Genomic DNA, 24,444 nt, shown 5'->3' with positions numbered 1-24,444 from the left:
GCCTCTCTTTTCATTGGCTTTCAGGGTGTGTGGGAAATTTTCACGTGCTGAAGGTTTCTGGAAGCCTAATCGCTTAAGGGGAGAGTGGTTTGTAACATCAGTCTTCTGACTTGAGTATCATATTTTTTGCTAAATAGGTAAGCAGACAGGCATTTGAATAATGCCCTGCTTTCCTGGGATCATATTTCTAGGAATGCCAAATACCCAGCACCTAGAGCTTGACTTTGAAGTCAGAGGAAAGTGTCTCTAGGGGCATAGTTGTAGTTTACTCGAAGCAGGGACAGACAAGGACACATTCTTGGACCTTGATCTAAGCAATGAGTAGTCATTAAGGAGCAGATTAGCAGCGAGGAGAAATGACAGCAGACAGCAGTGGGAAATGAGCAGTGCGGCCAGAGAGATTGAGAGACTTCACAGCACAGCAGGCTGAGGCCATGTAATGTGGAGCCCGTGCCCCCACCCGTCCCAGGGGCACCCAAGGGAGTGAATCGCACAGAATGACTGACACCTTCCATGAACTGGGTATGTGAAGAAAAAAGAACAATTCATGTTTTAACTTTGCAAAGTTAAGATTAAAATACATTTGTAGTTCTCGGTTGAGTTCCAACTTAAAAATGGAACCATTACGAATTAATTCCATGCATTCTGCGTGTGGTCGTTGGGATGGACACAACAGAATAAAAAGGCTGATGAAGGTATTAAAATAAATAAGGAAACTGGTGTCAACAGACCTCAGACATCAGGTGATTTGTTCAAGGTCACCAATTTCACTATTGACCAAACCACAGTTCTCTTGACTTTCAGGTTAGCATTGCTCACTTCCCCACCCCGCACCCCCCCTCCCCAAGTCCTCCTCAGTAAACACCCACCTGCAGGCCAGGTTCAGCCTACCACCTGATTTGTAAATAAAGTTTTATTGGAACCTGGCCCCACCCATTAGTTTACTCTTGTCCCTGCTACTTTTGTGCTACAAGGACGCAGTGGAGTAGTTGCAACAAAGACTTGTCCTTGCTCTCCTACGTACTTCACATTTCCGAGTGTTATTTCCTCATCTAGGAAGTAGACCTGGTGATATCGCTGATCATTTGAGGGATCCATTCAGAAATGTGTGTAAAATGCCCATTGTAGCTTCTGACATACAGCTGACGCTCAAAGGATGATGCAAATGACAGAAACCCAAATTTAACTCTAATAAAAAGGAGAATTCACTGACTCATGTGGGTGGGAAGGAGAGTTGGGGTGACCCAGAAGACTGAAGGGGAAGAATGGGCATCTGGGCCTCTGGGACCAGAGCTGGAAGTTGAGATCACCAGGACTCACTCTCTTTCTTTCCCTGTGTGTGTGTGTCTCTCGATCTCTGTCTCTCTCCCTCTCTGCCTGGCTTCATTTGCAAATGCCTTCACCTCATGGCAGAGAACATGGCTGCAGATGTCCAAATTCAGATATTCTCTCTGACCACCCAAAACAAAACAAAACAAAAATCTCTCTTTTCTCCTAGCTTTCAAATATCAACATCACAAGTATTCTTTGGTTCACCCAGTTTGGGTCATATCATGAGTCTACCCTTTAACCAACCTCTGATGGCTAAATAGTCCATCAAGATTCATGCTCCCTTTTCCAAATCACAGAGCTCTGTCTGGGAAGCAGCCACCCAGACAAGGACTTCATTTCCCAGGCCCACTTGCATCCAGATGAGGCCATTAGTTACATGGCTTCATCTTAACTAATTCTCAGAGGAATGTGAACAAAATTAATATGTGAACTCCCAGGCCATGGAGGTTATGAAGCAATGTACCTTTTCCATCCTCTTGGTCCTATTCTATCAGTGGATATTAATGCCCAGGGATATCTTGTGAATATCTGTTGAAGGACAGTTGATCTCTGGATTACTGTGTGGAGCAAAACCACCCCTTTCCCAATATGATCTTGATGGCTTAGGACTGTTTTTGTGAGCAAGAATCAAACTTCTATTGTAATTGAGCTATGGTACATTTGGAGGCCTGTTGTTACAGCAAGTGACCTACCTTAACTAAAACACGGAGTGTGATTGGACTGGCTTGGTCTCATGCTCATTCTTGTGACAGCGGAATGGAAGACAGGCAGAATCTTTACCAGAAGAAAGGAGAGAGAAGAAATATGTAGGAAACGCCATAAAGGAGCAAGGAAATAACTAGTATAATCTACAAAAATTAGTAACTATTTTGTGATTTATTACCATTAATAAGATGTTCACGATGTTCCATTATCATAAACATGGGCTTACTTTGAGCCCATGATCTAAAAGAAACTGTTTCATTAATCTTTTAAGCTTTCTCAAGTTCCCTCTTAATGGAAGGATTTTTGTCTTACAATAAACAGAAAACCTGAGTCAGAAGCGATGTTGTTGGGGGTGTTTGACTGCCATGCTCTACTGATCCCTTGCTGAGGGAGCAGTGAGGGGTTGCTGATGGCCTTTCTTAGGACCCCAAACATCCTCTCATGGTCTTTATTCCCCAGACAGGACCAGGGGCTCTGAAGGCCTAGGGGCCTTTAGATGGTATTCTGACATCAACTGGCATCCTGAAATTTAATTCTTCCACTACCACCTGGAGTTAGCATCAGACTCCATAGGTTTAAGGGTGCAGTCCCCAACAAGACTGCCCCCACATCAGTTCCCAGGCCACCAGCACTTCTTTTCCTTTTAAAGAAAAAATTTTTAATGTATTTATTTTGAGAGCAGACAGGGTGCGAGTGGAGAGGGACAGAGAAAGAGGGAGACACAGAATCCGAAGCAGGCTCCAGATTCCGAGCTGTCAGCACAGAGCCTGACATGGGGCTTGAACCCACAAACCATGAGATCATGACCTGAGGCGAAGTCGGACGCTTGACTGACTGAGCCAGCCAGGTGCCCCAGGCCACCAGCACTTCTGATCAATAAACCACAAATCTTGGGGGGCAGGGGTTCTCAGAACACCTCACGTTTGATAATTTGCTGGAATGAGTCACAGAACTCAGGAAAGTGCTGTACTTACGATTTTAGTTTTATTATAAAGGATGCAAGTCAGGACCCATCAAAGGAACAGATACACAGGGCAAGGTCTGGGAGGGTCCTGAATGCAGATCTTTTGCGCCCTCTTCCCGGGGCATCAGGGCACATCACCTGTCTGGCACATCAATGCATTCATCAAGCATACTGGAAGTTCCACTAAACATCTGTGTCCAAAGTTTTTATTAGGGTTTCCTTATATAGGCATAATTGATTGAATCATTGGCTACATGATTAAACTCAATCTCTAGCCTTCTTCCTCCCTCCAGAGGCGAGGCTGGTTCATAGCCCCAACCTTCTAATTACATGGTTGATCTTGCTGGTGATTAACTTCCATTCTGAGTCATCTCATCTTTCAGTTCAAACTCAGGTGTGACCCAATAGGCTCATGAGTAACAAAGACATTCTTGTTACATGGGGAATTCAAGGACTTCGAGTCTCCCTCCCAGGAACCAGAGACAAAAGCAAGTCGAACTCTTTATTGTACAACAAATGGGTTATCTATACAAAGGGTTTTTTGTTTGTTTGTTTGTTATAATTATAGTTGGGTAAATTAAAGTCTATTTTCTATTTAATCAGGTGAATAAAATGCCAAGAAATAAAACTAGGGATTATAGTGAGGGTATTGCTGTTGGAAAGTTGTCAATGGAGTCAACACACCGTTTTTTATCAGAGATCAAGCTATTCCAGTGAAAACAGAACAGATTCTTCTATGCTCTTCCTATACATAAACACAAAGCCTTCCACTAAACAGTCTTCCAGCTAAGCAGGAGGACCATATGAGCACTTTGATTTTCATAAGGGAATGTGAACTCTACCACTCACCCATATATATACACACCTATGATCCAAGAATATGCTACTACTAACTGCTAACATTACTGAGTGCTTACCACGTGCCAGAGACAGTATTAAGAGATTTGTGAACATTATTTAATCTTCACCACAAACATGTAAAATCAGTATTATAATCATCTTCATTTTATACATAAGTAACTTACCTAATGTCACACAGTTCAGACGTAGGGGAGTCCGAAGTCAACTCCAGATGTCTGACTCCTTTAACCACTGCACTTGAGCCCATTCCTGCAAAGAGCCCAGTGGAATGGAAACAAGATTTAGGGGAGAGGATTTAAGGGATGTCGTATCTATTTATTCATGTATATATTCTAAGTGCTCTTGGGTGGAAGGTTTCGTATCTACACCACACACCTCAAAAACTACCTTCACTAAATCCTGTTTTTTTTTTTAAATTTTTATTTATTTATTTTTTAATTTATATCCAAGTTAGTTAGCATATAGTGTTATAATGATTTCAGGAGTAGATGCCAGTGATTCATCCTCTATGTATAACACCCAGTGCTCATCCCAGCAAGTGTCCTCCTTAATGCCCCTTGCCCATTTAGCCCTTCCCCCCACCCACTGCCCCTCCAGCAATCCTCAGTGTGTTCTCTGTATTTAAGAGTCTCTTATGAAAAAAAAAAGTCTCTTATGTTTTGTCCCCCTCCGTTTTTGTATTGTTTTTGCTTCCCTTCCTCTATGTTAATCTATTTTGTATCATGTTTTAATGTTGTTGCTTGACTATTATAATGCTGGGTACAAGAAACAGCCTAAATTCCTTGTTTGAATTCTTGGTGAAACTTCTGTGGAAGACATTAAAGGATCCAAGGACAGCTGTGCCCTACTGACTATGCCCTATGGAAATTTCTCTGAGTTACTACAAGGTAAAAACCTTCTGTCTCCTGAAAAACTGCTATAAATCTGACTCTTGGATTTGTTTCAAACAGTCTCATTGTTTGTATCTGCAACTATGTTGCCCCAAATTTTAAATATCATTTTATGTGCTAGAGCAATTATAGTGACTCCAATGGTCAGAACATTTGCTTTTTAATTTTTTTTTATTTTTGCTTAATCCCACTTTATCTGTTTTTATTCTCATTTTATTAAAATCCTATTTTGGGCACATTACTTAAACCCTCAAGTTATTTTAGACTAGAGTAAAAACAAACATTCTTGATATTTGGTGATTATTATAAATCCCATCTATGAATGACCAAATTTTATATTAATAAAATAAAATCAACATTAAAATTATACTGAACTGAGTGTAATCTTTGTCCAATTATTGGAATTGCATTTTTGGATCTTTCCATAATTCTGCAATATTATTATTAACATGAATTATTAACTATTGGGTAAATGTCAATATCAACTGTATAGAAGTATAGAAATGCCAGTTAAATATTTCTACTTGATAATGATAATGATGTTGATATAATAAAAATTATGAATATTTGCATATTGATTAATTCAGTAAAGATTGAATACTTCTGTGTACTAGATAAAAGAAGCTTATATTCTAAGAGGTGGAGTTATTATGGTCCAAATTGTGTTCCCTGCCACCCAAATTCACAGGTTGAAGTCTTAAGCCATAGTACTTATTTGGAGAGAGACAGTCTTTCCAGAGGTATTTAAGTAAAAGTGAGGTCATTAGAGTAGGCCCTAAAACAATATGACAGGTGTCGTTCTGAATGGGAAATTTGGACAGAGGCACACATAGAGGGAGGCCAATAAGAAAAGGCTCAGGGAGAAGACGGCCATCTACAAGGCAAGGAGAGGGCCTGGAACAGATTTCCCCTCACAGCCCCAGAAGGAACTAACTCTTCTAACACCTTCATTGTGGATGTCCAGCCTTCAGAACTGTGAGACAATACATTTCTGTTGTTTAAGCCACCTATTCTCTGGTCCTTTTTTACAGCAGCCCCCACTCCCCCACCGCCCCTAGCAGATAAATACTGGAGGACAGGGCTCTGAGATGAGGAAGAAGTTAATGAGTTCAAGCAACAGAAAAGCACCCAGTTCGTCTGGAGCCCAGCGGGTGAAGGAGAGAGATGAAGGAGGAGCGAGATGAAGGGGAAATGAGTAAACATCTGCTTGGGTCCAAAGCCAGGCCTGTGAATGTGGCATGGGATAAGCTCCTGTAAGAAAAGTACCTTAAAATATCATGGCTCTGGAGCGCCTGGGTGGCTCAGTCGGTTAAGTGTCCGACTTCGGCTCAGGTCATGATCTCACAGTCCGTGAGTTCGAGCCCCGCGTCGGGCTCTGTGCTGACAGCTCAGAGCCTGGAGCCTGTTTCAGATTCTGTGTCTCCCTCTCTCTCTGCCCCTCCCCTGTTCATGCTCTGTCTCTCTCTGTCCCAAAAATAAATAAACGTTAAAAAAATTAAAAAAAAAATATCATGGCTCAAGTAGGATAAAAGTTTGTTTTCCTTACATCCAATGGAGCAAAGAGGATGAGAGGTCTAGAGCTGGTAGCATGGAATGCTGCCGGACAGACCTGCCATTTTAAAAAAAGGTTTATTTATTTTTGAGAGAGAGAGAAAAAAAGAGAAAGAGAGAGAGAGCAGGGAGGCACAGAGACAAAGGGAGACACAGAATCTGAAACAGGCTCCAGGCTCTGAGCTGTTAGCACAGAGCCAGACGTGGGGCTTGAACTCACCAACCCCGAGATCATGCCCTGAGCCGAAGTTGGATGCTTAACTGACTGAGCCACACAGGTACCCCAGGTCTGCCATTTTTAAGTGTGTGTCTTCCTTCTCTGAGTCCCAGGCAATTGCTCCAGTTGGTGCCATGCCCCAGCCAGTGACAGGAGGAGGAAGAAAAAATGGAGGCAGAGAGCTTCCGTACAAAAAAAAAAAAAAAAAAAAAAAGCATGATTTGGAAGTTGCACACAGGGTGTCTGCTCTCAACCCACTGGCCAGAGCTCAGCCAGGTCACTACCCCTGTTGCCATGGAGTCCAGAATGGGTGGGTGGTCACTAGTTACTGCTGGAGGAGTCCTATTTCCAAGAATTTGTTGCTAACTTGGAAAGTTGTGCTTCTAAAAGTAAGAAAGAAGGAGTAGCTTCTGGGGAACAATTAGCAATGCCTGCTCCAACCCAACCTCAGTTAGCTGGAAGGCTGGACACATCTTAACCTCTTCCTTCAAGGAGAGGTGGTCGAGGTGACAAAGTAGACTGTCACTTGTCTTCTATCATCTCTCCAGTGATTTTCCAAGAATGGCTCTTCGAATGAGTTGAGTGGCCAGAGAGTGGGGGCTGAGCCTTGTCTCTCGCATTTCCAACACAGCCCTGGAAGATCTCTCTGCCTCACCTGCAATGACCCCTCCCCAGTCATCATGTTTTCTGCCATTTAGGCCTTGTCTTGAATCCTTCGTGCCTGTGAGCTGCCAGAGGCAGTCAGTTTATGTGTTTGGCGTGCTTTGCAACTCTCCAGCACTCTGAACCTTTCCTGCGTGTCAGAAGCATTTATTAATATCAGTGCGAATAATAGTACCTCGCAGGGGTGGGCTGGCTCAAACATGCAAGACAGCAGGCAGAGTTTCCCATTACTGTGCTTTCATTGTTCACCAGCACATGACAGGCGGGGATAAATTCAGACTTGGTTTTTCGGTAGTCTTACTTGGGTTACTGATCCCATTACTAGAAGTCCTTTGCTGGCATCTGTAGAAACATGCAGCAAATACAGGCTGCGGGGTGTTCTCATGGTCCATTTATACAGGCTGAAATGCAAAAGTCTGATTTCTGTGAAAGATAAAGTTTCCAACTCTGTAGCCCGAGGTTGTCTTGCAATGGAGTGGGCATAAAGGCTGAGTACAGGCTGAATCTTGCCTGCCTTCTTGGTTGCACAATGGAAAAGGATGAGCAGAGAAAGCAAAGCTACCTGCCTGTGAGAGCTGTACCCCCCCCCATCTCTCATTCTTTGACTTTAAAAACTCCCTCCATGTAGAACTGTATACATTGATGTAAATTGCCGACCTTATCGAACCCAGGTTTATGTCAAGAACTATGCAGAGAGCTTTCTGAACCTCACAGCCACTGATTGCTGTAGGTGCTATTGTTATCCCCATTTCATAGATGAGGAAACAGAAGCTCAGAGAAGTCAAGGTTGTATGTTTGAGGTAGCACAGCTGGTAAGAGGCAGAACCAGCATTTGAACCCAGATCCCAGCCTGCGACCCCAATCCCCTACTGCTTGTTAAGATGGGCAATGGAGAGTTTGCATGCAAAACCTGCAGCTGCTTCTCCTCACCAGGGCTGGCAGCTAATGGCCATCTGTACTGTGGAAAGCAAAGGGGACCCCGCGGGGGAAACCCCACCTCTCCCGTGAAGTAAGCTGATCTAGACTTGCTCCCCACTCCCTCCTCCCCTTCACAGGTCTCTGTCACCCCACCAGAATGCTGACACATCAGGTTGCTAGTTTTGTCCCTGGGAAGTTACTGGGTTCTGCAAGGTGCTATCTCCACATATTCTCCATCATGGCTTCAGCTGCGGTACAGGGGCAGTTCATCCTCCATCGGCTGGCCTCAGACCCCAGATACAGCAGACTGTGCTCTGAGCTTGGAAACAGGGATTCACAATGAATGATTAGAGACCCACTATTGGGGTTTCCTATAGTCCTCACATGAGAAACAGAGTCTGCAAGAACACCACCTTGCTGAACCTGTCTGTTGACAATGATGTACCCATCACGTGTGAAGAGACTCACGGCCACAAGAACATAGTGGAAAGGAAGGGCACCAGCCTGAGATTTAAGCAAAGCTGTTTCCTTTTTTTTTCTAATTTACTTATTTTTTATTTTTTAATATGAAATTTATTGTCAAATTGGTTTCCATACAACACCCAGTGCTCATCTCAACCCCAGTGCTCCTCAATGCCCATCACCCATTTTCCCCTCCCTTCCACCCCCATCAATCCTCAGTTTATTCTCAGTTGTTAAGAGTCTCTTATGGTTTGGCTCCCTCCCTCTCTAACTTTTTTTTCCTTCCCCTCCCCCATATTAAGTTTCTTCTGCTAAGTTTCTCAGGATCCACATAAGAGTGAAAACATATGGTATCCGTCTTTCTCTGTATGGCTTATTTCACTTAGCATAACACTCTCCAGTTCCATCCACGTTGCTACAAAGGGCCATATTTCGTTCTTTCTCATTGCCACGTAGTACTCCATTGTGTATATAAACCACAATTTCTTTATCCATTCATCAGTTGATGGACATTTAGGCTCTTTCCATAGTTTGGCTATTGTTGAAAGTGCTGCTATTAACATTGGGGTACAAGTGCCCCTATGCATCAGCACTCCTGTATCCCTTGGGTAAATTCCTAGCAGTGCTATTGGTGGGTCATAGGGTAGATCTATTTTTAATTTTTTGAGGAACCTCCACACTGTTTTCCAGAGCAGCTGTACCAGTTTGCATTCCCACCAACAGTGCGAGAGGGTTCCTGTTTCTCCACATCCTCGACAGCATCTATAGTCTCCTGATTTGTTCATTTTAGCCACTCTGACTGGCCTGAGGTGATATCTGAGTGTGGTTTTGATTTGTATTTCCCTGATGAGGAGTAACATTGAACATCTTTTCATGTGCCTGTTGGCCATCTGGATGTCTTCTTTAGAGAAGTGTCTATTCATGTTTTCTGCCCATTTCTTCATTGGATTATTTGTTTTTCGGGTGTGGAGTTTGGTGAGTTCTTTATAGATTTTGGATACTAGCCCTTTGTCTGATATGTCATTTGCAAATATCTTTTCCCATTCCATCAGTTGCTTTTTATTTTTGTTGATTGTTTCCTTTGCAGTGCAGAAGCTTTTTATCTTGATCGGGTCCCAATAGTTCATTTTTGCTTTTAATTCCCTTGCCTATGGAGATGTGTCAAGTAAGAAATTGCTATGGCTGAGGTCAGAGAGGTTTTTTCCTGCTTTCTCTAAGGTTTTGATGATTTACTGTCTCACATGCAGGTTCTTTATCCATTTTGAGTTTATTTTTGTGAATGGTGTGAGAAAGTGGTCTAGTTTCAACCTTCTGCATGTTGCTGTCCAGTTCTCCCAGCACCATTTGTTAAAGAGGCTGTCTTTTTTCCATTGGATGTTCTTTCCTGCTTTGTCAAAGATGAGTTGGCCATACGTTTGTGGGTCTAGTTCTGGGGTTTCTATTCTATTCCATTGGTCTATGTGTCTGTTTTTGTGCCAATACCATGCTGTCTTGATGATTACAGCTTTGTAATAGAGTCTAAAGTCTGGGATTGTGATGCCTCCTGCTTTGGTCTTCTTCTTCAAAATTACTTTGGCTATTCAGGGCCTTTTGTGGTTCCATACAAATTTTAGTATTGCTTGTTCTAGCTTTGAGAAGAATGCTGGTGCAATTTTGATTGGGATTGTATTGAATGTGTAGATAGCTTTGGGTAGTATTGACATTTTAACAATATTTATTCTTCCAATCCATGATCACAGAATGTTTTTCCATTTCTTTATATCTTCTTCAATTTTCTTCATAAGCTTTCTATAGTTTTCAGCATACAGATCTTTTACATCTTTGGTTAGATTTATTCCTAGGTATTTTATGCTTCTTGGTGCAATTGTGAATGGGATCAGTGTATTTGTCTTTCTGTTGCTTCATTATTAGTGTATGAGAATGCAACTGATTTCTGTACATTGATTTTGTATCCTGTGACTTTGCTGAATTCATGTATCAGTTCTAGCAGACTTTTGGTGGAGTCTATCGGGTTTTCCATGTATAGTATCATGTCATCTGCAAAAAGTGAAAGCTTGACTTCATCTTTGCCAATTTGGATGCCTTTGATTTCCTTTTGTTGTCTGATTGCTGATGCTAGAACTTCCAACACTATGTTAAACAACAGTGGTGAGAGTGGACATCCCTGTCGTGTTCCTGATCTCAGCGGGAAAGCTCTCAGTTTTTCCCCATTGAGGATGATATTAGCTGTGGGTTTTTCATAAATGGCTTTTATGATGTTTAAGTATGTTCCTTCTATCCCGACTTTCTCGAGGGTCGCTCGAGAAGCGATGAGAAGGGTCGCTCTAAGAAAGGATGCTGAATTTTGTCAAATGCGTTTTCTGCATCAATTGACAGGATCATATGGTTCTTTTCTTTTCCTTTATTAATGTGATGTATCATATTGATTGATTTGCGAATGTTGAACCAGACCTGCAGCCCAGGAATGAATCCCACTTGATCATGGTGAATAATTCTTTTTAAATGATAAACCTCTAGCCAGGCTTCTCAAAAAGAAAAGGGAGATGACCCAAATAGATAAAATCATGAATGAAAATGGAATTATTACAACCAGTCCCTCAGAAATACAAGCAATTATCAGGGAATACTATGAAAAATTATATGCCAACAAACTGGACAACCTGGAAGAAATGGACAAATTCCTAAGCACCCAACCACTTCCAAAACTCAAATAGGAAGAAATAGAAAACTTGAACAGACCCATAACCAGAGAAGAAATTGACTCAGTTATCAAAAATATCCTAACAAATAAGAGTCCAGGACCAGATGGCTTCCCTGGGGAATTCTACCAGACATTTAAAGCAAAGATCATACCTATCCTTCTCAAGCTGTTCCAAAAAATAGAAAGGGAAGGAAAACTTCCAGACTCATTCTATGAAGCCAGCATTGCTTTGATTCCTAAACCAGACAGAGACCCAGCAAAAAAAAGAGAACTACAGGCCAATATCCCTGATGAATATGGATGCAAAAATTCTCAATAAGATACTAGCCAATCGAATTCAAGTGAAGCTGTTTCCAAGCACTTCCTTTCAGGTACCATGGTAGAGTCTAGTGCCTCCCTGATCTCATGCAAACCTCAAACTTACTCTGTGAGGCAAGCTGTCTAACTAATGTTTTACAAATGAGAAAACTGAGGTGAGGTAGCTTAAATGGCTTCTCAAAGGCTATTTGGCTGGTACATGGAATATTCAGTTTCTAATTCCAATGTTTTTTCCTTATCTCTGTTACTAATTTACTTTAGAATCTTACAGGGAAAAATTCTTATCTTTATTTTCATGTTAAAATGCAAGGGTTAGATCAGACCCATGTTTTCTTTTTTATTTATTTAATTTTATTTTATTATTTTTATTTTCAGACCAGTGTTTTCTAATTGTGCTCTAAAATAGTTTCTATAGCCACGGGCTATTCAGCTACTCAGACTTGGATTTTGGCCTCAATTTTTTAAAAACCAATTTTTTAATGTTTATTTTTGAGAGAGAGAGAGAGCAAGTGAGAAAGCGAGCATGAATGGGGGGAGGGGCAGAGAGAGAGGGAGACACAGAATCTGAAGCAGGTTCCAGGCTCTGAGCTGTCAGCACAGAGCCCAACGTGGAGCTCGAACTCGCAAACCATGAGATCATGACCTGAGACAAAGTCAGACACTTAACCAACTGAGCCACCTAGGTGCCCCTGGCCTCAACTTTTAAAATCATGTGAGCATTTAGCAAATTTATTGAGCAACTACTATGTGTTGGGCATTGTTCTAGCCAAAAGGGGATAAATCAAGAATAAAGTCTCTGATATCAGGGAGGCTTTGATGGGGATGAAGGAGAGACATAAACAGGTAGGAAGACAATGTCATTGTTAAACCCAATGAGGGAAATAATTAAGGTGCTATTACAGAAAACAAGAGAGGCACTTTACTTAGAGTGGCTAGGGAAAGCTTCTCTGAGTTAAAACTTGACAAGAGAGGAGCTGGGCCAGGAGCATTCCAGGCAGAAGAAACAGCAAGTGCAAAGGTCCTGAAGCAGGGCAAGGTCGGGACAGTCAAGAAACAGAAATAATCCCTTTGTTGCAGATGCATAGTGGCTGAGGGGAAAAGTGGACAAAGGAAAGAGAAAAAAAAATCACACAGGATCTATAAGGACTTGGGAGTAAAGAGCAAGTGTTAATAATAATTATAAATAACAAATTTACCAATAAAATTACCAATAATTCACAAAACCTGTACTATACCCTTCACTTGCATTAACTAAGGAGTTGGGAGATTTAGTTACGTTGAGCAAGTTACCAAAATTTGCTAAAACTCAGTTTCTTCATCTGTTAAATGGTGTTAACAATGGCACCCATTGCATAGAGATGCTGGGAAGATTACAGAGTCCCCACTTGGAGATCACTTGTCAGATTCAGGAGGACAGTGACTTCCAGCTGAATAAAGCCCTAGGAGCCAAGGGCATCAGAAAATCCATCATAAATGAAGACAAAGCATTCCTGAAAGAACTATGGCAGTCAATGGGGTATTTCTCAGGATCTCATCAGGCATATTATTTCATTCTCTGCTTTGGAACTTTCTGTGTATCATGGAGAGCCCAGATTAAGATTATATTCTAGGCAGGCCCAGTGAGGTTTGGTGCAGGGCCTAGGGGAAGCTTCGTTGCCCACCGAGCAGCCATTTTTTCACCCTTTCTCTGGGCCAGCAGAATTCATTGCTCACCACAGAGGGAGAAAATGCAAGTTCTCACTTTCACGGCCTCCCTTGAAGTGCTGGAAATTGTCATGTGACCTAATATCAGTAAATTAAACTAGAGGGGAACTCTGCTGGGGGAATCCTGGGCAGATATAAACTTTGTGATAAAAGAAAGAGATAAGAGGAAAAGCTGCATCTACTTCCTATGTTTGAATGTGCTTTTGTCAAGACATGATGTATGGAGCCTTGGCAGCCATCTTGCAATAATGAGGGAGAGGACCAAGAGATTCTCAGAGAAACCCTGACATGGATGAGCCACTGATTCTGCTTGGAATCACCTCCCTCTGGACCACTTGTTATGTGATTTATGTGAGAAAAATAAATCTCTTTAATTTAAGCCAACATAGGTGGATACTTTGTTATGTGCCATTAGGAACATTCTAACACATCTCTACTCCCTTCTGCTTCCTTCCATTACCCTTGCCTTTGGAAAAAATCAGAGACCTCTCTCCACCTGCTCAGTGATGCCCACAATTCCTCAAACAGAAGACAAGATTTGGCATTTCTAGGATGAACTTAGGTCTAGTTAGCCCAGAATTCTTCTGGAACAGTTCTGATTTATCCCTATTGTTCTGGGGGTAATTTTAAAGAGTGCTAAAAATATTCTCAGATGGATGATAAATTATATGTCCACTCTATTCCTTTTTCAAAGAGAAAAGGCTTAAGTATGAACCCCACTGCGAGAGAGAGAGTGGCAGAGAGAGAGAGAGAGAGAGCGAGCGAGCGAGCCTAGCTTTCAGTTCACAACAAAGGGGTAAATGGCTAATACCAGGGTTTCATAGGGGGGAGAGGAGAAGGTACAGTGTGAGAAGGGTTTCCTGGAGGAGGGACAAGTTCCAGAAATAAGAAACTGGGAGCTCTAAAGGCAAACTTCACCCACTTTCTAGATGTTCCAGTGATCTACTCTGCTCCTAAGAACACACAAAGCCTTTGCTGCCGTGTTACTGTTCTTTCCTAATTTTCTCTCCACACACCCAGTCCACCTTCCACCGGTGCCCAGGGGCTTACAGGAGCCCACCACTTGCCAAAGGAGTCTCAAGCTCTTGCCTGTGTTTTTTTTTTTTTTTTGTCCAAACCCAGTTACTCCCTGTCTTTCTGAAAAATTTCCAAGGTGACCACAAGATTGACACAGGTGTTACGTAAAGTGATAAAGTCACTCTCAGGCTATTTCAAGTCCGTTTTTTCCAGACCTTTTCAGACTCCTCAAAACTTGAAGGTGTTCAGTGTGCATGCACCCCTGCTTCCCCCTTTTCATGCACGTCTCCTGACCCCAACTGACCAAAAATTAGGCCTGCCTCCGCCCCGCCCCCATCAGGTTGAGGGTGCTTTACCTGCCTCCTGTGCTAATGAAAACAAGCCACAAACAGGGCAGTTTATCCCTGCTGGCAACAAGTGTTTAAGTGCATAAATTAGTCTTGACTTAAATTACGTAGGCTCATTATCTGTGAGAAACCTGGGCTGCCCCATACACCTTTTAGAATGATGCATTTCGTGCCTGCAGCCCCACTAGCTGTCCCTGGGAAGCTGACTCCAGGAACAGAATCAGCCTGTGTGCTCTCAGGAACAGTACAAGGAAGGGAGGCAGCCAGCTAGAGAGGCTATGGTTTCCAGCCAACCTGCTGGGACAGGGGACAGGCAGGGACCCTTAACAGGGAACCACCTGACTTGCCTTGATTTGAAATGGAAACAGTAGAGGAGACTTTCTTTCATCTAGCCTTGAGCATCTGACCATCCAACTGACAGCTGGGGCTCATGCATTGGTAAGAAGTGGGAGAAATGCTTAAGGGGCTAAGGCTGCTGGAGGCAGGGAGGCTGGCTGGGGTGAGAGGGGTTCCTGGGCTGGGGTCTGTGATCACTGTAACCTGATCTACGGGGACTGATAAGCTTCTTGGGGAAAGCACTTGAATCTTCAAAGAAAAAACCTTTTAATTCATCCAACAATAATTATCTGAGCCTAATCCATACTAGGCACTGAACTAAGATCAGAGGCTACAAGAGTGAACAAAACACATTCCTGGCCTCTGACAAGCTTTCCATTTGCTGAGAATTTCAGACAAGATAACAAGTTGTTGTAATGGAGAGTGTTAATGCCACCGGTAAAAAACAACAACAAAAAACAAAAAATACAGAATGATCCAGAAAGACGACTGTGTGCCCTTTCAATGTCATACTAAAGCATTGTCTAATAGGCCAGCCCAAAGGCCATCTGACACCCTTAATTTGGCAAATGATTACTACTGGTTAGGGTCTAGACCTTGAAAAATTAGATCTTAATTCGCAGGAAATTGGTAAGTTGTAAATGATTTTTGTCTGGCAGAGACATAGATGATTTTCTGTCCATGGGAAAAGACATCTCCTAAGGATTATGATTTTATTGCCTACAGGACATTATATTACATGTAGTTCAGTATCTAAATTAGCAATCTGAAGCCAACATTCTTTCTTCCACTGGCTACATCTTAATCAGGTTCTTATATGTCCCTTTGATCCAGCCTTATCACCCTGCTGGTTCCCTCATTAAAGAGTTAAAAAAATCTTCGCATAGGCTCATGATGTACTTTATGAGAGTTGTGCCTTTAACTTTCTGGGGATCATAATTGGCCACTACCTTAGAGGTAAGATGCTAAGGCGTCCCAGATGAGGGACAGCAAATCCAGTCTTGCTGGCTTAGAGATTTCTCAGAGAGGTCATCTAAAGTCAGACAGGAAGGGTTGAAGGAGTTGGTTAAGCAAAGATGGAAGGGGGTTGGTGCGCTAGAGAGAAGGAAATAGATTATGCAAAGGCTGGAGAGGAGACACCTGTATTAACACATCACGAAGCCCGAGGATGTGAGTGGTGAGAGGCAAGGCAGGAGAGAGAAACAATAGCCAGATCATGGAAGGCATCAGTGCTGTGCCAAAGAGCTTGGTCTCTATACAGAGGGCATTGAGTCACTAAAGAGTTTTCAAACAGGGACAAGACATAGCTGGATTTGACTCCTGGGTTTGCTGGTTCACAACCCAGGTGGAAATCGCATTCATGTGTAGACTAATCACAGTGTGCCGAGGTTGCTAATAAAATTCTATACAATTCTGGCTCGCTCCAGCTTGCTATATAACTAGAATTAAAAGACATATCAGTGAATGGATTCATGGAGAGATTTCTATACTTTAGCTGGAATGCCCAACAATGGATATTTACCACTTACAAGGTTTTCTTTCTGTATTCTAGTCAAAAGTAAAAATAGGAAAAACAGATGTGCCAAAAAAGCAAGGCCCATATATTTCAAAATACAACTCAAAGCAATGGACAAATCAGAGCTGAAGGAAGAGACTCCAGAGACCAGCTATTAGATGAAATTGCTCTGGTCAGAAAGGTTGCTGCTTCCTTCAAGTTTCCTTAGCCAGATGTTTCCATTTCAGCAATAAATTATAAAACAATTTTGCATTTTAACACAAGGGAGCATTTATCTGGCTGTGATGTAGCTTGCCAAGGACTTTTCAGCAACCACAGCACTTCTGTTTCTTGTCTCACTTTATCTTCACAAAAGCCTGTGAGGCAGGGAGGATGAGTGCTAGCATGCCCATTTCACAGATGGAGAAGCTAAGGTCCAGAAGATTCAGTGATTTGCCTGGTTATCACTTCAAGTTAAAGCCAGAGGCTGGAAAAGGAAGACTGTGTTGTCAGTGCCTGTCTGAACCACCATGGGGGTTTTACTGGTAGGTGTTTAATAAATGCAATAAAGGAACAATTCTGATCTTTCCATCCTAATGTGTATTAAAAATGTAATTGTACCTCTATGTGTTTATTTACTTGTTTATTAAGGTCAATTATAAGTTCTGTTGGGTCAGTTTTCTGTTGCTGTATAATAAATGGCCCTTAGATTTAGTGGCTTAAAACCAAGAATTTGTTATTTCTCATGATTCTGTGAGTTAGGAATTTGAGCAGGACTCAGCTGGTTGATTCTTATGTTCCACATGGTATCAGCAAGGCTCATTTGACTGCCTTATGCTGGTGGTTGGGTTGGACTCTGTGTTGGTTAATTTTATTTGTCAACTTGGCTGGATTATGGTACCAAGATATTTGGTGAAACATTCTTCTGTTGTTTCTATGAAGGTGTTTTTGGATGAAATCAACATTTAAGATGAGATTAGGCATATTCAGGGTGGTATGGCTGTAGACAAGATCAACATTGCAATCAGTGGACTTTGAGTAAAGCAGATTGCCCTCTATAGTGTGGGTGGGCCTCATCTAATCAGTTGAAGGTCTGAATAGACCAAAACCCAGACCTCCCTCAAGCAAGAAGGAATTGTACACCATATAAATTTGAACTTTAACTGTAATATCTGCACTTCCTTTGGTCTCTAGCCTGATGGCCAACCTGAAGATTTGGACTTGCTAGGCTCCATAGTCATGTGAACCAATTCCTTAAGTCAATCTCTTTTTAATATATCTTTCTGTTTCTATATATACATCTTTCTGTCTACACACACACACACACACACACACACATGCCATTGGTTCTGTTTCTCTGGAGAACCCTGACTAATACAGATTGAAAGGTCCATAAGACTTTCCCCATGGTCTGGTGCCTTGGTGCTCCTTCATGCGGCCACTCTCCCTCACATGGCTAGGTTGGGCTTCCTTGCAGCATGGAAGCCTCAGAGTGGTCAGACTAATTAAATGGCCACTGAGATGTAAGAAACATGAAAGCTACCAGTTGTCTTAAACCTTGGGCTTTGAAGTCTCAGAGTATCTCTTCTACTGTATTCTGCCGAGCAGAGCAAGCATCACTAGCAGTCCAGATTCAAGGTGAGAGTAAATAGGCTCCACCTGTATATAAGAAGATTGACAGAATCCCATTGCAAAAGATGTGAGGGATGAAAGATATTATTGCAGCCATTTTTGGAAACAATCTCCCATAGATAGGAACCATGTTTTGTTCCTAACAACCTACAGCTGTTAGCAACATTAAATACAACGATGTATACAAAGAGCAGAGCAAAATAAATATTCCTTGAAAAACTGTATGTGTTTATATACAGATGGAGGGATGGATGGATGGATGGATGGATGGATGGATGGATGGATGGGTGGATGGGTGGATGGGTAGGTGGGTAGGTGGGTGGATGGATGGAAGGACAACATGCCCAGTATGTATGACAGTGGCTCCAAAGGCCCATTGTGGCTTCATATCCTTAATACCTATTTGGTCATTTTAGAAGCAAAACAGGACTACAGTCAAGAGCTTGGGTTTCAGAGTCAGACTATAGGTCTCCATATCTAGGCTCCAATACTTATAAGCTGTATGAACTTGGGGAAGTTATTTAGCTTCTCTGTGCTTCAGTGTCCTCACCCATAAGAAGCTTAAATTAGTAACACTCATGTCTTAAGACCGCTGTGTAGGCCTTCATAATGCAAGTGAGATAAAATGAGTAAAGAGCACAGTACAAGTTTAGCAACTTTTAATAATAAATTATTAAATGTATTATAACTATTAGCATTATTAGATTTGTGCCTGTGTTTGTGTGCTGCCTATTGCAAAATATAACTCATCCTTGCTGTCCGTGCATAATCTTTCTCTTTCTCTGTCTCTGAATACTGCTACTCCATCTGTGGCCACAGTCCCTCAGCAAGCCACCACCAGCCACACTCTTTGGAGTTGTGTATCAGTGGGCTTGGGCACTGGAGAGACACTAACAGCCATTGCTGGTGCTTCCGGTCATCCTCTGACAGATGCTTGGGTGCCTCATACAGCTTCTCACCCGCCCTCCCCTCCCCCCTCTGTGGCCTGCTTCCTGGAGCTGCTTTGAGGCAGACATTATTTGGTGGTGGTGGCTGGTTATTGGCCAGGATCTCTGTGGGGCCACCTCACAAAGCCTGTGTCCTAGATGACCCCATCAACTGCCTAAGAAGCAAGATGTGTTGCTGGAAGTTGGTGTGGTTCCATGGTAAGCAGCTTGCCTACAGTCCTGAGCTGCAAACCTTCAGTTCCTTGTTGGTGCCATATTCTTTCAGGACTCCAAGGGCACTCTGGCTTGCTAGAGTCAAGATGAATGAGTTTGGCTTTAAACTATGGCTTTAGCTTGGCTTCTGTATGCCTGGGTTTAGCCGGCTTTTACATCCCATTATGTCAGACAAAGCCTCCATCAGTCATTTGTTGCTGGCTCCCATGGTTGTTTCTTTCATCTGGATTATAAAGAGCTATGAGATTTTGACAATCCATTATTTGATTTATGGGAAGCAGCTCCCTCATCACCAAGATTCCCATATTCTCCAGGGTTAGACTCTAATATACAGAGAGTTACCTACCCTTCTGGAATGTATGGTGCTTGGTAGTCAGGCTACCATACATGGCTGCTCAGGTTGGGCACTGCATAATGGTGCCCAGCCAAGGGGGCCAATGAGGGCTGAAATCCAGCCCATGCTGAGCTTACCAACCCATTCATTCTGGCTCAGACTGAAGGAGTAACTTTTTCTGATATGCCTAAGTTGTGATGCTGGTGTTCAGCAGCCCTGCTTGGTAAGGTATGCTGAGGGGTTTACTCTGTACAGGAGGTAGAAAATGGTGGCAGTTAGAAGCTGATCTTCAGCATGTTTACCCTCAAAAGGAGACATCTGATACAAAATAGCTCAATTCAGAGCTATAAAGACCTTTTTCTCCCTTTTGACCTTACTGCCAGTACATCCCTGGAATACTTGGATAGCATGCATTTTCCCAAGTCTGTACCAGAATGAGAGACGTCTCTCTTTCCTTTCTCCACCATAAATGCTTCCTGATGGGCTTGCAACTTCAGGATTAGTGTCTATTGGATTTTAAAAAAAACCAAGCCTATGAAACTGTCTATGTCCTTCACTAGGAATTGAGGTTTTGTGAAGCGTCATGATGTTGCTCATGGGAGAAAGGCAGCACTAGCTCCCAGTTGCTCGTGAGATGGCTGTTCAGTCAAATGGATGGTGGAGTGAGCCCTGCCTCCGTAGCCTTTTTTCATCTCCCCCCACTTTTCTCCTCCTTTTTTCAGAGTTGCGAATCCATTCATATATGCAGTAGCTATTTACTGCAGGAGGCAGGTAGTCCACAGTGCAACCTGAGTTCGAATACAGACAAATTATTTAACTCTTCCATGCCTTGGCTTTCTCTTCTGCAAGATGGCGGTAATGAAGTCCCTACCACATCGAGTTGTTGTGACGATTAAGTGAATTAATTTGTGTAATCAACACCTGACACAGTGCAAGCCTTCCATAGTCGTTAGCTCTTATTTATGAACACTTACAATTCCATTGAGGGGGGAAACAGGCAGGCATGTGACACAGTCCAGGCCTGCTGTGTGCTTACTATCCAGTAGGGGCCATAAGACAGGTAACTCTATCACTGTGCTGTGGGGCAGTATTTCATAGGTTTACAAACTTTAGTGAAGGTAAGAAGCACCTAGTCATCAGTGAAATGCAAATCAAAATGAAAATGAGGGACTGCTTCACATTCACTAGGATGGCTAGGATAAAAGAAAGGCAGGTAATTGCAAGTGCTGGTGAGGATATGGAGAGATCTGAACCCCATACCCCACAGGTGGGAACGTGAAATGGTGCAGTTGCTGTGGAAAATGGTCTGACATTTCCTCAGGAAGTTAGACATAGAGTTACCATGTGACCCAGCAATGTCATTTCTAGGCATGTAGCCATGAGAAATGAAGACATACGTCTACCCAAAAACTTGTACCCAAATGTTCACAGCAGTATTATTTATAATAGGCAACATTATAAGTGGCGGGACAACTCAAATATCCATTATTTGATGAACGGGAAAACAAAATGTGCTGTGTCCCTATCATGGGATATTACTCAGGCATAAAAAGAAACACAGTGCTGCTAAGTGAAAGAAGCCAGTCTCAAAGGACCACGTATATGCAGTGTCCAGAGAAGGCAGGTCTACAAAAACAGAGATAGATGAGCGACTGCACAGGGCTGGGCCAGGGTGGTGGGAATAGATGGGTGTTAACTAAGGGACAGTGTTTCTTTTTGGAATGACAAAGGTGTTCTGAAATTGATGGTGGTGATGGTCACAGAAACCTGTGAATACACTAAAAGCCATCAAACCATGCACTTGAAATGGGTGAATTTGGCATGTGACTTCTGTATTGCTAGAACTTTTTTTTAATGCACCTAAAGTGTTTGTTAAAAATGCATTTTTCCAGTTCCCTCCTTTCCAGTCTGGGGTAAGGTGATATAATACACCTTCATTCTTCCAATCTGTCATATTGGCAGTAGAGACAAATGATTTAGTCAATGTGAATCGTGAGCAGCTTCCTGGATGAGGCTGTACTTGCATTGGACCTCACAGGTTAAGGCTAATGGAGGAAAAGAGGATTTCCAGGAGCAGAGGACAGCACAAATCACGTTAATGGGTCAGAGTCTCCAACAGAACTTCCACGGGTGTCTCCATGGGTCTGCATTTCACTGAGGGAAGGAATCAGGCAAAAGAATAACATTTGTCTTCTTACTGAATGGCTCCTTTTTCTTCTGTAACCCTCTGAGCTGCTACTGTCAAGGTATTTTTAGACAGTTCACATAAACTAATAAGCCAGGGCAGGAATATGTCAGGGACAGGATGGAAGGGGCAAGGCAGTCGGCAGGCAAGTGGCAGTCCCTTCTCCATGACTGAGCTCCACAATAGCTTCTGTGTTTGAAACTGTCACTACTGAGTTAGAAACGGGCCAAAAGGTAGCTATTAACAATCCACTGAAGGTCTTAGTTTAATGTCTAAAGGGGTTTTTTGGAGCTGGCCCTCATAGTTTGCCCTGCCGAAGTCTTTTATGTGGCTCACTCTTTGTAGGACCTCGGGATCAATAGTTTTATCTTGAAAAAGGGGTGAAATATTAGACACTCAAACAGTTCCCCTAGCAGGGTGGGAAAGGGGAAAGGTGATCTGAAGATCTGCATCTCATAAATACTAGGTAGAACTGGTGAAATTTGCAGAATTCACAGGATGAGGGAGGGAAAGGGGCAGGAGTGTGGGGACCAAGAAGGCATCTAGAAAGAGAGGAGGAAATATAATACCCGAGTCTAACTTTGGTGGTAAAAGTGAAATCCTCATCAGGATTAATATTAGCTCCAGAATTAAAGTAAATTTTGAGATACAAAGACTGGTGTTTTTTCCCACAGTCCTTGGTAACCTGTGGCTCTTTGTAACGAAGGTGATCATGCTTGTCCTGGACTGTCTGGGACTTTCCTCATTTTCAAATCGAAAGTTTCATGTCCCAGGGATCCTCTTAGTCCTGGCAAACTTAAGCAGTTGGTCACTCTATTGGTAACAAGGTCATCCCAACCTCTATGACTCAGAGAAGAGATGACCCCAAAGAAGACAGAGAACAAGAGTCAGTTCTTGGCTTTTGGGTTTCAAAACCTAGGCCTAGACATAATGCAGGATGGTTCTAAGACTGAAAGATCATGTCAGAGCAAGGTCAGCTGGGCCAGGTAAAGACTCTGAGATGAGGCGGGTGGGAAGGCCAGACAAGGAAGAGATCCTAGACCGGTGTTGTCTGATAGAACTTTCTGGGATGATGGAAGAGTTCTATAATAAAAACTGTGCTCTCCAATATGGCACCCATTAGGTACATATGGCTCCTGAGCACTTAAGATGTGGCTGGTATAATTAATTTAGCATATCTTACCAATTTAAATTTGAATGTCCAAATGTGGCTAGTGGATACTATATTGGACAGCTTAGTCGTAGAGACTACTGGGAACGTTCTTCTGAATAGAGTCATAGGAAGAAGGGAATTGGTTGATGCCGAGTGGTGGAATCCCCAGACAGGTTTGGAGAACCAAGCACAGAAAGGACCTGAGCTTCATTGCCAGGGGTGGGAAGACTCCGAAAGTCCCTAAGCCAATAAGGCATGAAAAAAGAAGGTATATCTGTGCAGTGAGTCAAGAAAGATTGGTCCAAGGCAACCTCATAGAGGTTTCTGGGTTCCTAGGGTGACCTGAGCAATGGTGTTTCTTGTGTGCGGTGGAGTAACCCAGACATGACACATGGAGTTGGCAGATCTGCGGACGCTTGGAGGTTGGGAAGAAGTGAGAACACAGCTGTGACCCAAATAGAACAAAAACTAAATGATATGCAGAGTCATCTCAGTGGATGCCACCATAGACAAGGAACAATGTGGAAGAGCAGATGCCTACCTTCCTACCCCTGCCATTTTGGATCCACATTAGCTCCCTGGAACTTACAAAGATCCTGGGAGAACCTATGAATTCACTGAGGTTAACTTTATGTTATCAGAAGGAAAGGGGGATTTAATAAGATGTTAAGTTCAGATAAAGGAAAATAAAGTTAAGTTTCTGGCACAACTGAGTGCCCTGACAGAGAGGCTTGTACGTTACACTGTTGTTTCCTTTTGCATGGTACTGTGCTAAGTATGTGACAAATGTCTAAGTTTATAACAATCTTGAAGGAAGTACTGTTATTATCTCCATTTTACAGATGAGGCAACTGAAGCCCAGAGAGCCCTTTTAACCTTCTGATAGACACCAAAGGCTGGTAAATGTTGAAGCCAAGATTTAATTCTAGGCTTACCTGCCCCCCTAAATATTTAACATCTATCAAGGTTGGATCCATTTTTTTGTCTACCATGAATCCTGTTTTCTTCTAGAAATAGTACCCCTCTTCTTTTGGAGATGCCTTACTTTACTCCAAATACATGCTTTGAGTGGAGTCTGCCAGCCAGGATGACTATCTCCCAGGCAAGATGAGGAAGAACTATTGATAAGGGTTTAAACCCCATTTCTGTTTCTTTTTGGACACACAGTGAGACCCCATTTTTCAGCCTCCATCACAGTTAAATGGGCCATGTGAATGAGTTCTGGCCAATGGAATGTGGGAAGATGTGATTGGTGTCACTCTTTAAGGGGGTAAGGAACAAGAGAGAGTGAGAGACAGACAGACTGACTGGGAAGTGTAAGGAAGCAAAGATATAAATCAGTTTTGGGAGTTATATCTAGGAATGGATGCAGATGTAGTCCCTGACACACAGTACTGACTAAATGCAAATAAAACAGAGATCTACTATATGTAAGCCAAAGAAATTACAAATTCTGAATTTAAAAGAAAAAAAGTTGTTGACTGTTGAATTTGTAAAAT

This window comes from Prionailurus bengalensis, chromosome B4, assembly GCF_016509475.1.
Source record: "Prionailurus bengalensis isolate Pbe53 chromosome B4, Fcat_Pben_1.1_paternal_pri, whole genome shotgun sequence".
Classification (NCBI taxonomy): domain Eukaryota; kingdom Metazoa; phylum Chordata; class Mammalia; order Carnivora; family Felidae; genus Prionailurus; species Prionailurus bengalensis.
This window is presented reverse-complemented; position numbering follows the sequence as displayed.